Raw genomic sequence first — 13,808 nt, 5'->3', positions numbered from 1 at the left:
TCCTTGGCCCCGCAGCCCTCATCTTCCTGCTTAACCACTCCACTCCCTGCTTCAATCTGCTCCATGTTCTAAATCACTTACTCAACCTGGTTGCAAAACATTTATTTTTTACCTATGTAACTAACATTTTATTTTGAAATATTTTCAGACAAACAGAAATTTTGCAAAAACAGTATGAAGAATCCCCATAAACCCTCCATCCACATATCCCACAGGACTTCAGTTTTCATCAGTGTTTCAGGGAGTGCAGACCCTTGCCAAAGGCAAAGAGAAGAAGCACTGTGGCAGCTGGCTGGTGGGCCTGACCACGTGGGAACCCTGATCCCCTGGAACAGATGCGCCGACTCCCAGCATTCCCCCAGAGGACAAGAGGGTCATCCAGTGACTCGTCTAATGGGGAAGCTTCTGAGGAATGTCCCAGGCGCCAGGCTTGAGAGATTCATTAGCTACCAAAAATATCTAAACAAGGGAAACATTAGCAATGAAGGTCCCTCAGAATAATTCCACCTCTTTCTCCCTTGTGCTGTCAATTCAGGGCAGAAAGACTTACTGTGAACCTACTATGTGTCTGGCCTGAATTAAGTACTGGGGAAAATGATAACACTGTCAGTGATGCTGCCTCAGGAAAAATGAGGTAGTTGACTAGAAAAGACAAGGGAGCCTTGGTAGGAAATTCCCCACTGGTAGTCGATCAGGGATCCTCAGTTGGGGAAAAAACCTCAAGTTATTTTGGAAACAAAATTAGGAGGCTGGGGGGTGGTGGAGGGAGGCAAGAGAAGATGGGACAAGTTCCCACACGAAAACAAGGCAATCCAGCTCAGCTTCCTGCCTAATGCTGGTGGTCCTTGTGGGGAGGGGGGCGCAGCTCAGAAGGCAGGAGGCCCTGTGAGAGGTGGCCAGAGAAGCAGGGCCCAGAATACTGCAGTTTTAACAGCGGAACCAACGAGCAACATAGGTAGAGCCCCAGTTGAGCCTCCAAGCAAATCTACAGACCATAAAAAGATGAGGGGATTTGGCTAATGCTTCTGGGACAATATTTGCATACAGAGCAGAGGGGAGAGACACGGAGAGCACCCCCCACCCCCAGGATCATTCATTGTACCCATAAGCCTTCTTGGTCCTTTCTCCTTGCATGTTCTCTATGCCTCCTTCATGTCTAGTTTCATCTTAATAAACCTGGTGGCCAGCATGCTGCTCTCTCCTTGTCTATTTTTTTTCAGATTATAATGGAAACAGACCAAGGAGCCTGAAGATCTGGATTTGACTCCTGCTTCTGCCATTTAACAGCTGTGTGACCTTGGACAAGCCACGTAACCTCTCTGAGCTGTGGGTTCCTCACTTGCAAAATGGAAATTATACCTAGCTCAAATGAGATAATGTAGGGAAGCACTTTTCAGGTATTAAAGTACTCTATGAGACTCACCTGATATTTTGCTACCCTTCTCATCTCCCCTACAATTCTCCTACTCCCCACCCTCCATCACCCCACACCAAGCCCAACTTTGGTGGAAAGAGCACCAGACTGGGAGTTAGGAGCTACGAGCTCTGCCTCGAGTTTCGTCATCAATTTTGGTCCTTCAGCAAGTCATGATCTTCCCATGGCCTAGGTTCCTGTTTGAACAGAATATCTTTCATGGTCTCTTCTACCATGAGGTTCCACACATTGCTGCTGAAGGGGTCAGGAGTTTATTTTCAGACAGGAATACAATTGGGCTAGGAGGACGTCACTGCTTCTGTGCTCAGCTGTGCTCTCATCGCAATCGTCTATTAATATGGCCGGGATCATGCACTTCGGAGTCGGGTGTGAGCCTGAGGGTGTCTCCAATACTCAGTTTAGCGTAATGAGTCTTTTTGACTCATAGCAGGGGAAATGTCTCCAGTTGGGGGGAAATGAAGTTGTCAAACATAGTCCTTAAGGAGAGGGAGATTTATAGGAGATCACATACAAAAGCACAGGAATTAAACAAACAAACAGGGAAAGAGCACTTAAAAGCTCAGACCAAACAATATATACTGCACGCTATGCTCAGGCAGGTCAACCAGTGGTCTGAGGTCTCCCCAAGCACCACCCAAGCATAACAGCCTGGACAATTGTTCATCTTCCAAGAAGCCCTTCCCAGGAACCAAAGGGTTGCAGGAAGGTAAAACCAATGACTTCATTGAAGGGAATAAAAATGGCAGTGGTCAGTACGGTCCTTTAATGACCATTTTGTTTTTTAAAACTTGCATTTGTGTAGCCCAAGATTTGGGCTCTGTTATCTATCCTACCCCTCCCCATGGCGCTCTGCTCCTTGACTACCTGAGTCACACTGCACCTCCTTGTGTCTGTCCGGCTCTGCTGCCCTCTTGATCCTCCTTCGTTAGAGTCTCCATCAAATACAGGATGCAAATAAAATTCAAATTTCAGCTAAACCACAAATACCTTTTTTAGGATATTTGGGACTTACTTATACTAAAGATTATTCATAGTTTAGTTGAAATTTAAATTTAAGTGGGCACTGAATACTTTTATTTGCTAAATCTGGCAACCTACTATCAAGGCATTTATTGTTTTTATCTCTGTCCAGAACATATGCTCCCACCCACATCTTCCCTTGGTCAGCTTCATGGAATTCAAGCTCCACTGAAGTGTCTCCTCTTTAGCGAGACACTCTCTGACCTGCCCCTCCAATTTAAAGTAGCTACTCTCCCTGCAAAGTGCCTTTCTAGCATATCCCCCTGTATTACCTCACTCTGAAATGAGTTTGCTTATTTGCTTTCTTGCTTAATGTCTGTTTCCCCCAGCTTGAATGATAGACATTGCTATATTTTTCCCTCATCATTCTCCATCACCTGAATGTACCTGGCAAAAGCCAGACATTTAATAAACACTGGTTGAATGGATGAATAGAATGTATGCTTCAGAGCAGTGCTTCACAAACTAGAGATTTTGTTCAATTTTGTTAAAATCCAGATTCTGATTCTGTAGGTTGGGCATGGGCCTGAGATTGTGCATTTCCAGCAAGCTCCCGGAGATGCTGATGCTGCAGGTCCACAGACCACACTTTAAAGGGCAATAGAATTCTCTGTGGTGATGGAAATGTCCTGTGTCTGCTCTGTCCAATACAGCAGCCACTCGTGGTTATTGAGTACTTGAAATGTGGCTAGTGTGACTGAGGAATTTCACGTAGTTAAAATTTTTATTTTTTTCTTAAATTTTACTTAATGCTAATTAATTTAAGTTTAAATGTCACAGCTATTTCAACAGCACAACTCTAGGGAAGTGGTTCTCAGTCTTGGCTGCACATTAGAATTACCAAAAGCACATTTCAAAATACAGATCCCCAGGACCTACCCCAGAGCAATTAAATCAAAATCTCTGGGTCTGGGTCTTACAGCACTGGTTTTTACTCTTGTTTTTTTTAAAGTTCCCCCAGGTTATTATAAAGTGCTTCCAGAGCTGAGAACCTCACCTTAAAAGTTTTCAGAGCAGCAATATTTTCCTTTGCTCATTCAATCCTTATCATAGCCTGGACAGCAGGTAAGACAAATGTAACTAAATATCATCAACCCCAATTTACTAGGAGTAACTGAGGAGCAAGAGGGTGCATAGATTTGCCCAAGGTTATATAGCTGGTGATTGACTGATCCAGGACCGACACGGCCCTGTGTTTCCACATCCATCCTCTGCCTCAAATTCTTTGTGAAAAGAGGCAAATGCCTTCACTCAAACCAGTCAGGCAAGTCCATACTGTCTGCGTAGCTGCCACCGACTTTCACCTGCCTTTGATGCCGCCTTTCCCAGGGCCTTGTGTGGCCACATCATTCCCCAGAGAGACAAGCCAATTAGAATCCTCACCCTGTTTTCATCACTGATCAAGAAAAGAATGGGTCTCTCCCTACCAGACAGGAAGGAAATCCAAGTTTGAGTGGATGAGGGCACCTTGCCATGGAACTCACCACTCCCAGGGTGGGGCCTCCAAGTGGAACAGACCCACTCCTTCCTGCCACACCTGCTCACAAGGGCACAGACCGAGGGGTCTTAGGGAGAGAAGTCAACAGTGACAACACAGGTGACCCTGAAGGGTCTCCCAAAGAATTCACAGACCATACCGGGGTTTCTGGTGGCAGGGTTGGGATACCACTATTGGGGGCCACATGGGGAAGATGGTTTTAGGTGGGAAAAATTTTTTAATATTTAATACATATTTATTTTAATGTTTATTAGGAAAAACTCAGCTCATTAAATCTGAAATTTCACAGATATTTCTGATATAAAATTCCTGCCAAAATTAATTTAAGAAAAAAGGGAGCACATTTAAAGCAAAAAGTTAAGGAAATAGTAGTAGGCGCAGGACTTGGATATGGCCAACATAGTGATGACAGCCTGGGTGTACCCTGGGGGTGCAGTGGGAGGGGGTGGACAGTGCCCTTTGTATGGGAGGTCAGAGGTGGAAGGGAAGGCTTTCGTGGAAACACTCTTGTCAGCGGCATGTTTTTCAATACTGAAGAATTACTGTCGTTGACAAGAAATCCATTGTCTTGCAATAATGGCCAGGAATGAAAACAGCACAGCTTCAAGCCCTCCAGGGCCTGCAGTGAGGTCCAGCTGAGGGAAGGGGTGAGCCCGACCCTTTCAAGCTGCAACAAGCCTGCAGAAGACCACACTCAGCCCAGCACCTCAGTTCTGCTGCAGACATGCCAGGAGAGCCATGCCCATCCAAGTCTGGTGTCCAAGGACAGGCCCTCCTGGAGGCCAAAGAACCTGGTCCTAGCTGTCCAGGGACAGTGTTTGCTCAGTCTCAAGAATCCCAGCCCCCACCTGGAGCCTGGGTTGACCAAGCTCAGAGTGGTTACTGCCTAAAAGAACACACTGCATCTACAGGGCCAACCCCATGCAGACTCAGCTCCCACCTTTATTTGTCAGTGGGACTCAGAGCCTCCTGGGGAATGGATGAACTGGGACCCTGGGATGGGGAAAGGACACGTGCTCAGTTAAAATGGGCTGACAGCCACACTTTGAGAATGAAAAAGGACTAGATCCAGCTTTCAGGAATGAGAGTTGCAGTCTTTGAAATGTCCCAAGAAGGGGGGGGGGGTATGAATAGTCAGAGCACAGAGAAATTTTAGGGCACAGAAAATACTCTGTATGAAACTATAATGGTGGTTATCCTTCATTGTACATTTGCCCAAGTCCATGGGATGTATACCACCAAATGTGAACCATAATGTAAACTACAGACTTGGGGTGATCATGCTATGTCAGTGTGGGTTTATCAGTAGGAACAAAAGTAGCATTCTGGTGGGAGATGCTGATTACAGGGTAGGCTATGCCTGTGGGAGGGCAGGGAATATATAGAGAATCTCTGTACTTTCCTCCCAATTTTGTTATGAACCTAAAACTGCTCTTAAAAAAAAAAGTCCCAAGAGAATTTGTGAACACTCAAAATCCAACCAAGATTACCTGGGAGTGGGGGTGACTTCAGAGAGAATCAATTTAATTGTGCATGCAACTGAGAAAGCTTAAACTGTTTATATTTTATGGGGCTCTGGCTAAAGAAAGAATGTGCTCAGAACTGGCATAATTTATATAAGGCACCACTGCTCAGAGAGTCAGTATATATCTTCAGTACCAGGTCGGGGATAAGGTACCCAGGCCCATGATTTCGATATCAGTTCTGCAGGCAGGTAACAACCACAACCACAACCACAATCACATCAATGGCCAACATTAACTGAATACTTAGCACCAGTTACCATTTTAAAAGCATTTAGTCCTACAACAACTCAAGGAGGTAGGCACTTATATTACCCCATTCTACAGATGAGGAAATTGAGGCACTTATATTACCCCATTCTACAGATGAGGAAATTGAGGTTAAGTGACCCACCCAAAGCCACATCTGGACAGTGGGCGTGGAGATATCTGGCACTCAAAGCTGCATGATACTGCCATTAAGAGCATCCAGGTAACACCCATGCTCCAAGCTCATACTCACCAATCTATCCTCAAAGGCAATGCTGGCTAAGACAGCAGAGTGAGGTGCAAATCTTGACTCTGTCACAGTCTAGCTTCTTAACCACCTAATGCCCCAATCCCTCATCTGTAAAATGGGAATAACAGCACCTGTCTTTCAGAGTGTGTGAAGATGAAATGAGAGGATATACTCAAAGCCCTAAGCAGTGTTCTTGGCCTGGGGGAAGCTCTCCATGGTTACTCTTGGCTACTCACCAGCTCACCCTCCCCTACAGGTAAATCTTTTTGGAAAGCATCATGATAACAAGGGCTCCCTTCTACAGAGGGCTTCCCACATGCTTTGCCTGCTGCTAAGAGCTTTTAGTACATCCTCTCCTTTCACTTTCACACACCCTACAAGGCAGGCATTATCATTCTAATTCAAAACGTTTGAATTCTGGTTTATCCATTTGCCTCTTGTGAATTTAATCATTTCTCCAGAGACAAAGGTCTTCTGGATGTAGAAACCCACACAGCACCTTCGAACCTGCAAAGCTGAGGCCCAGCCAGGCCTGGAGGGCTCCGTAGGGATGCCCGGCGGGCCCCTCCCAGGCACCAGCCATCTGACAAATGGAGCCACTTCTATAGGCTGCCACAGGATATGCCCGGGACACCCTGAAGCTGCTAATCCCAGCATCAACACGGCGCTTTTCCTTGAAGGATTTCCTTTCCTTTAACGAAATTGGTATTGACTAATATTAACACATAATCACAAACACCAGTGCCTGTTTGATGTGTGATCTCCTATGCATTTTCCTATGTATATATACATCCTTTTATAAAGAAAACAAAAATGCGATTCTACTTTATGTACTCTTCTTGCTTTTTCACTTAACATATGATAGAAATCTTCCCATGTCAAAAAATATAACTCTATATCATTGAAAAAAAATCTACATAGAATGCAGCATGCTCTTTTTAACTGTTTAAGGAAGACTGGATATTTTTCCTTTTTGCTCATCTGCATTTTGTAACTTTTCAACAATGAAGACATATTCGTTTTGTAAAAAATAGACCATAATTTTTTAAAAACTAGTATTGAAAAGATGATGCAATAACACTTTAAACAGTTTCATTCTTGTTAATTATTTTTCCAGTTCTTGTCCACATACAAGAACTAGAACAAATATTTTTACGTAGTTATTACCATTTTGAAATACTCCTTTACCACTTATCTGAAACATCTGTCCATGTTTCTTTGGCACCCTCTTAAAGGCTTGTATAAAGGCCTGGGGAACATGGGGGCAGTAGGAGGTGATGGGCTGTTCCAAAGAGCAGTGCCCAGAGCAGAGATCCAGGAACAGACCCCTTAACAGTCTGGTGAAACCCATGGCCCCCTTCTCAGAATAATACTTTCAAATGTATAAAACAAAATATATAGGATTACAAAAGAAACCAACTACATTGAAATACAATCATCAAAATTAAAATATATACTATAGTAATAATATATGTAATTCTTTGTGCATTAAAGAACAAAGTCTAGCAGTGATTCTAATTTCTACCATAATTTCAAAGCAGTGATGAACACAGACATTTCATATCTACAACACAATAATGTGACTTGAAAACATCCGTGATTTCTATTGGTGACAAGTCTCAGGTTCACTAACTCAGCTGCAGTCTGTTGCCTACATTTATAATTCAAGGAAATACTGCATTTCATTTTACATTAACAAAAATAGATGTCATTTTTTCCCCTCCAAGTTTATAGACCTCCTGAATTCTACCAGGGAGGTGGGTTCTAGGTCAATAGACACCTGCTCCACAGAATTTCTATACTTATTTCTATAATTTCTATACTCTATACTAGGAAAGATGAAAGGAAAAAATTATTTCCAAATCTCTTTCCCTTTTCTTTTTTTTTTTTCACCCTTTCTACCCAAACCACCAGCCTCTCCAGCTCTCATGACTATGAGACCATTCAGAATTAATTTGCTAGAGATTTTTCATCTCTAGACAACTGTCCAGCCCCCAACCACTTCCACTCCCTGGTCACCCTCTGCACATACACAGAAAGAAGCTCATCTTGCCGTCTTCCAACTCAGCACGCTTCATATTTGCACTAGATTTAACATGTACATCCCTCCTTCTTCCTTCCTGACAGTCACGAAGTCGTCGAACAAGTCCAGTCAGTTCTGAGCGAAGGAAGCTGGATAATCCGCCTACTTATTGGAGGCTGCCTAATCCAAATAGATGTTTTCCATCACGGAAGGTATTTTCCAGGACTCTGCAAATCCAGAGGATCAGTCTCCTTCCTTCACACAAGCATCGGCACTGGATTCATTTCTGAAATCACTGGCACCAACCAGGCTCTGGTTCTTGGCCCGGGTTTCAGAAATTATCTGCAATGATTGTACTCTCTTTTCCTTCCACCAATAATTATAACAAATTGCTTTTGTGTGGCACCTTTTGCTTCTAAGCAGTAACGTTCGCACGAGAAATGCTGTTATCCCAGAGGCAGGATGTGGGCCCAGAACTCTGGATTCCTAACCCAATGTTCATTCCATGATGCCGAAATTCAATTATTACTAATTCCATTAAAACACAGAATTCCTGAGACACAGTGAACTTGTGTCTCCTTTAACTAAACATGAAAATCTCATGATCTCCTTTAATATTATTTGAAAATTTTAAATGCTTAAAACATTGTGGCTAAAAATAAATCAAAACAACGGGAATTTTTAAAATACTCTTTATTTTTAAAATACTCTTTATTTTTAAAATACTATACTTTTTTTGATTTTTAAAAACAATATATGTTTACTTCAATCATACAATATCCTAAGGTGATCAAACTGTCCCAGTTGGCCTGAGACTACCCATTTTATTTATATTTTTAATTTTAATTTTTTATTGAAGTGTAGTCAATTTACAATGTTAGTTTCAGGTGTACAGCAAAGCGATTCAGTTATACATATACATACACACACATATATATTTTCTCAGATTCTTTTCATTATAGCTCATTACAAGAAATTGAATATCCCTGTGCTACGCAGTAGATCCTTGCTGTTTATCTATTTTATACATAGTAATATGTATCTGTTAATCCCAAACTCTTAATCTATCCCTCCTCCCCTTCCCCCTTCTCCCCAGGTAACCACTGTCTGTTTTCTATGTCTGTGAGTCTATTTCTGGTTTGTAAATAAAATTTGTATCTTTTTTCTTTTAGATTCCACGTATCAGTGACATCATATGATATTTCTCTTTCTCTGTCTGACTTAATTCACTTAATATGATAATCTCTAGGTCCATCCATGTTGTTGCAAATGGCATTATTTCATTCTTTCTATGGCTGAGTAATATTCCATTGCACAAATATACCACATCTTCTTTATCCACTCATCTGTCAATGGACATTTAGGTTTTTTCTATGTCTTGGCTATTGTAAATAGTGCTGATGTGAACCCTGGGTGTATGTGTCTTTTTGAATTATATTTTCCTCCAGGTATACACCCAGGAGTGGAATTACAGGATCATATGGTAACTCTATTTTTGGTTTTTTAAGGAAGCTCCATACTGTCCTCCATACTGCTTGCACCAATTTACATTCCACCCAACAGTGTAGGAGGGTTCCTTTTTCTCCACACCCTCTCCAGCGTTTATTATTTGTAGACTTTTTAATGATAGCCATTCTGACTCGTGTGAGGTGATACCTCGTTGTAGTTTTGATTTGCATCTCTCTAATAATCAGTGATTTTGAGCAACTTTTCATGTGCCTGTTGGCCATCTGGATGAGACTGCCCACTTTAAACTGAAAATGCTACAGTTCACAAACTCCTCAGTTCCAGGAAATCCTTCAGTCTTCAGCTGAAACAACAGATGTTTGCATCATCATTTTTTTTTTATTGAGTCATAGTCAGTTTACAATGTTGTTTCAATTTCCAGTGTAGAGCACAATTTTTCAGGTATGCATGGACATACATACATTCATTGTCACATTCTTTTTCACTGTGAGCTACCACAAGATCTTGTATATATTTCCCTGTGCTATACAGTATAATCTTGTTTATGTATTCTACATATGCCTGTCAGTATCTACAAATTTCGAACTCCCAGTCTGTCCCTTCCCACCCTCCTTCTCCTCTGGGAACCACAAGTTTGTATTCTATGTCTATGACACTGTTTCTGTTTTGTATTTATGTTCTTCTTCTTCTTTTTTTTTTTTTAGATTCCACATATGAGCAATCTCATATGGTATTTTTCTTTCTCTTTCTGGCTTACTTCACTTAGAATGACATTCTCCAGAGACATCCATGTTGCTGCAAATGGTGTTATGTTGTCATTTTATGGCTGAATAGTATTCCATTGTATCTAGTCATCTGTCAATGGACATTTAGGCTGTTTCCATGTCTTGGCTATTGTAAACAGTTCTGCTGCTTCATTATCTTGTTAGCTTCTCACTACCATTTTACCTTCTAGGGACGGGGAGTCCAAGAAACCCAGGAGGTACTAGCATCAGAATAGAGAATTTTTTCAATCGACACTTACTAAATGAGCACTGTGTGACAGAATCTAACCTCTCCCAACCTGGTGATTAGAACTGAACCATGAAGAATATCATGAACCAGACAGAAGGACTGAATTATATATATTGTTACTGAATGGAACTTGGGTTAACTTGCTCTTCTGGGCAGCAAAGCCTATCTACTTGACACCAGGTTATGGTGAAAGAAAGTACAGCATTTATTGCAGGGTGTCAAGCAAGGAGAACAGGCAGTTCACGCTCCAAAGACCTAAACTCTCCAATGGCTTTCAGAGAAGGGTTTTTAAAGGCAACATTTGCAGGTGAGGGTCGTAGTTTGTGGACTTTCTTCAAATTGGTTGGTGGTGATGTACCAGGGTGATGTTTTGGAAATGTTAATCATCAACCTTCTGGTTCTAACCAGTCTGGGGTCTATGTGCTTGTGGTTAGCATGTAGTCACCATCCTCTATCTGCGTAGCGGGGAGTCTTAGTCCCTGCAGAACAACTCAAAGATATGCATGGGGTTGTTAGGTAGATCCCTTTAGGAGGAACTAGGACTCTGTTTTATTGATGAACTATTGTTTTAGCTATCATTACTTCCCTTGCTTGACTGCTTTTCCTTTGTTTCTGCATTACCTCACTTCCCTAATTAGTAGCTGTTTGAGTCTACTCTTTGGAACTCAGGGAAGGCCTAGGAGAGCCTTTTCTCTACAAACAAGAAATGGGGGACACAGCAGGGCTTCTGTACTTCAAATGGCCTCTCAGGGTACTGTTCAGTTTCAGTACCACCAGCTCCAAAAGGGTATATTCACATGTTTCTATGAATAACACATGTCCCCTAGAGTTGTGTGGGGCAGCCCTTGGAGAAGGGCTGGCTTAGGGTTAGAGTTAGTTCGTGAAAGAGACGGAATGAGATGGAATGAGATCTTAGTTTTCTGACTTTCAGTACAGGGCTCTCTCCATTGCAACATTAAATTCAGAATAATTAAGCCCAAGACATGATTTCTCCAACACAGATAATCCTCTCTCCTCTCCCCTCCAACCAGCTAGGACCTGGCTCTTTTGTCCTTGTGGATTCAGAGCCTGCTACACACCTCCCCAGAGTAGGTGCAGCTTTGGTGGTAGGATCTGGGAAATACATGATGCACTACCTCCCCAGTGATGTATATCCCACTAGTCTCTTACAGGGCTAAAGTCAGACTGATTAGTGAGTGAGGAAGACAACTGCTCTTTTACATTCTAGCAAATCAGTCCTGGGGAGACTGCTCTGTGTTTCTTTATTCTAGAAGCAAAGTATTCCCAGTCTCCAGTGTTCTGGCATCATTCTGCCTTGTGATTTTGTCTAGCCTTATTTTGACTCTCACCCCCACTTCTCCTCTCCCAACACCTACCACTTCTTGGCAGTGGGAGGGGGGCCCTTTGATCTTAGTTCAGGTGGAAACCAGAGGAAATCCTAGATTAGGCTCTGATGGCCAAAGAATGTCTACCAGCCCCAAGGAGGGGCACTCATTTGGAATAAGATAAGAGTATGGACTTTATGTTTATGAAAAAAATTGCATTTTGTGATATTGCTGTATAAGTTGAGGTAGTCAATGTACATACTGGGTACTATGCTTTTGATAGTGGGAAAAAATAGACACTGCACATGACAATAGGGTTAAGGGTGACCAAACGTCCCAGTTTTCTCAGGACCAAGCAGGTTCCCAGGACTTGGGAATTTCCATAATAAAACCAGGAGAATCCTGGGCAATTGGGGTTGAGTTGGTCACTCTAGAGGTAAATAATAATAATTTACTACATGTAAGGACTATTCTAAGCACTTTACATTCATTCACTTCTCAACTGACTCAATGGGAGAGGTACTGTATTTATTTCTGTTTTATAAATAAGGAAATTAAGGATCAGATAAGGCAAGTAACTCACCTAATGTCACACAGCTAAATAAGTGTAGAGCTGGGACTGAAACTGAGATCTGTCTGACTCTCAAATCCATTCTATCCATTATGGTTTTTAACTATCATGATAATTTTTTTCTTTCAGATATTTATGAAAGAAACATACATTGGGACTAGCCTTTCAAGGATTACTGTATTGTATTGAGTAGCTCAGAATAAGCCAATTTCTCTATGACCACCCTCAAAGTAGAAAGAGGTTTAGAAAATAATTCTTATTCTCCTCCTTCTTCTTTTTTGACACATCATGCTTAACCATTCTTGTAAATGAAATAGAATGTTTAGAAATAGACACAAATACATATAGGAACTTACTATTTGATAAAGATAGGACTTCAGATAAGTGGGAGGAAAGGTGAATTATTTAATAAATGATGTTGGGACAATTAGGTAGCCATCTGCAAAAAAAAAAAATTAAGTTGGGCCCCTGTTTTCATACTTTATACTAAAATAAATTCCAGATGGAGTGAAGGTTTATGTGAGGGAATGAAATCAAAGAAATACTAGAAGGAAGGATGGAAATGGAGAAGACCTTTCTGAGTATGATACAAAATTCAGAAATCATAAGAGAAAAATTGATAAGATAAACTACATTTTAAAAAATACTTTTCATGGCAAAACAAAATTAAAAAGATAAAACCAACTGGAGGAAATATTTTCAAAGTATCACAAACCAAGACCAAATTTCTTTAATGGGTAAAGCATTTGTCCAAATCATGAGAAAAAGATTGATGAACAGTATAACAATACAACACAACACAATAAAGAAATAATGAGGATAGGAGGACAGTTCAAAAAAGACACTGATTTCTAACCATTTGAAAAGATATTCAGCTTCGCTGATAAGAGAAATGAAAATCAAGACTACAAGGAAGCACTATGTCTCACCTATTGGATTGGCAGAGATCCAAAAATCTGTACTGGTGAGAATGTAAATTGGTACAATCACTTTAGAGGGAAATTGGCAAGGTCTATCACAATCTAAAATAAATGATAATCTTTGATTTGACAATTCCACAGAAACACACATGTAGGAAAATGATCTGCAAGGGTGTTTGTTGCAGCATCGATGGTCATTGGAAGCAACCTCTATATTCATCAAAGGGAACTGGTTAAACAACTATGTTACATCTATACAGTGGAATATCATGCAGCCATGGAAAAGAATGAGGAGACTGCCTAAAGTGATAAGGAATGATCTCCAAGATATATTGCTAAGAAGACAAAGTGCAGAACAATGTGCAAAATATGTTACTATTTGTATGTGTGGGTCCTGAAGAAGGGTAGATAATATACTGTGTTTGTGTATGTTTGTAAGTAAATGAAAATCTCTGGAAAGATACACAAGAAACTAGTTAACAGTGGTCCACATAGGGAAGGAAGACTTCCTGT

The sequence above is a fragment of the Camelus dromedarius genome, chromosome 8, assembly GCF_036321535.1.
Source record: "Camelus dromedarius isolate mCamDro1 chromosome 8, mCamDro1.pat, whole genome shotgun sequence".
Lineage (NCBI taxonomy): Eukaryota > Metazoa > Chordata > Mammalia > Artiodactyla > Camelidae > Camelus > Camelus dromedarius.
This window is presented reverse-complemented; position numbering follows the sequence as displayed.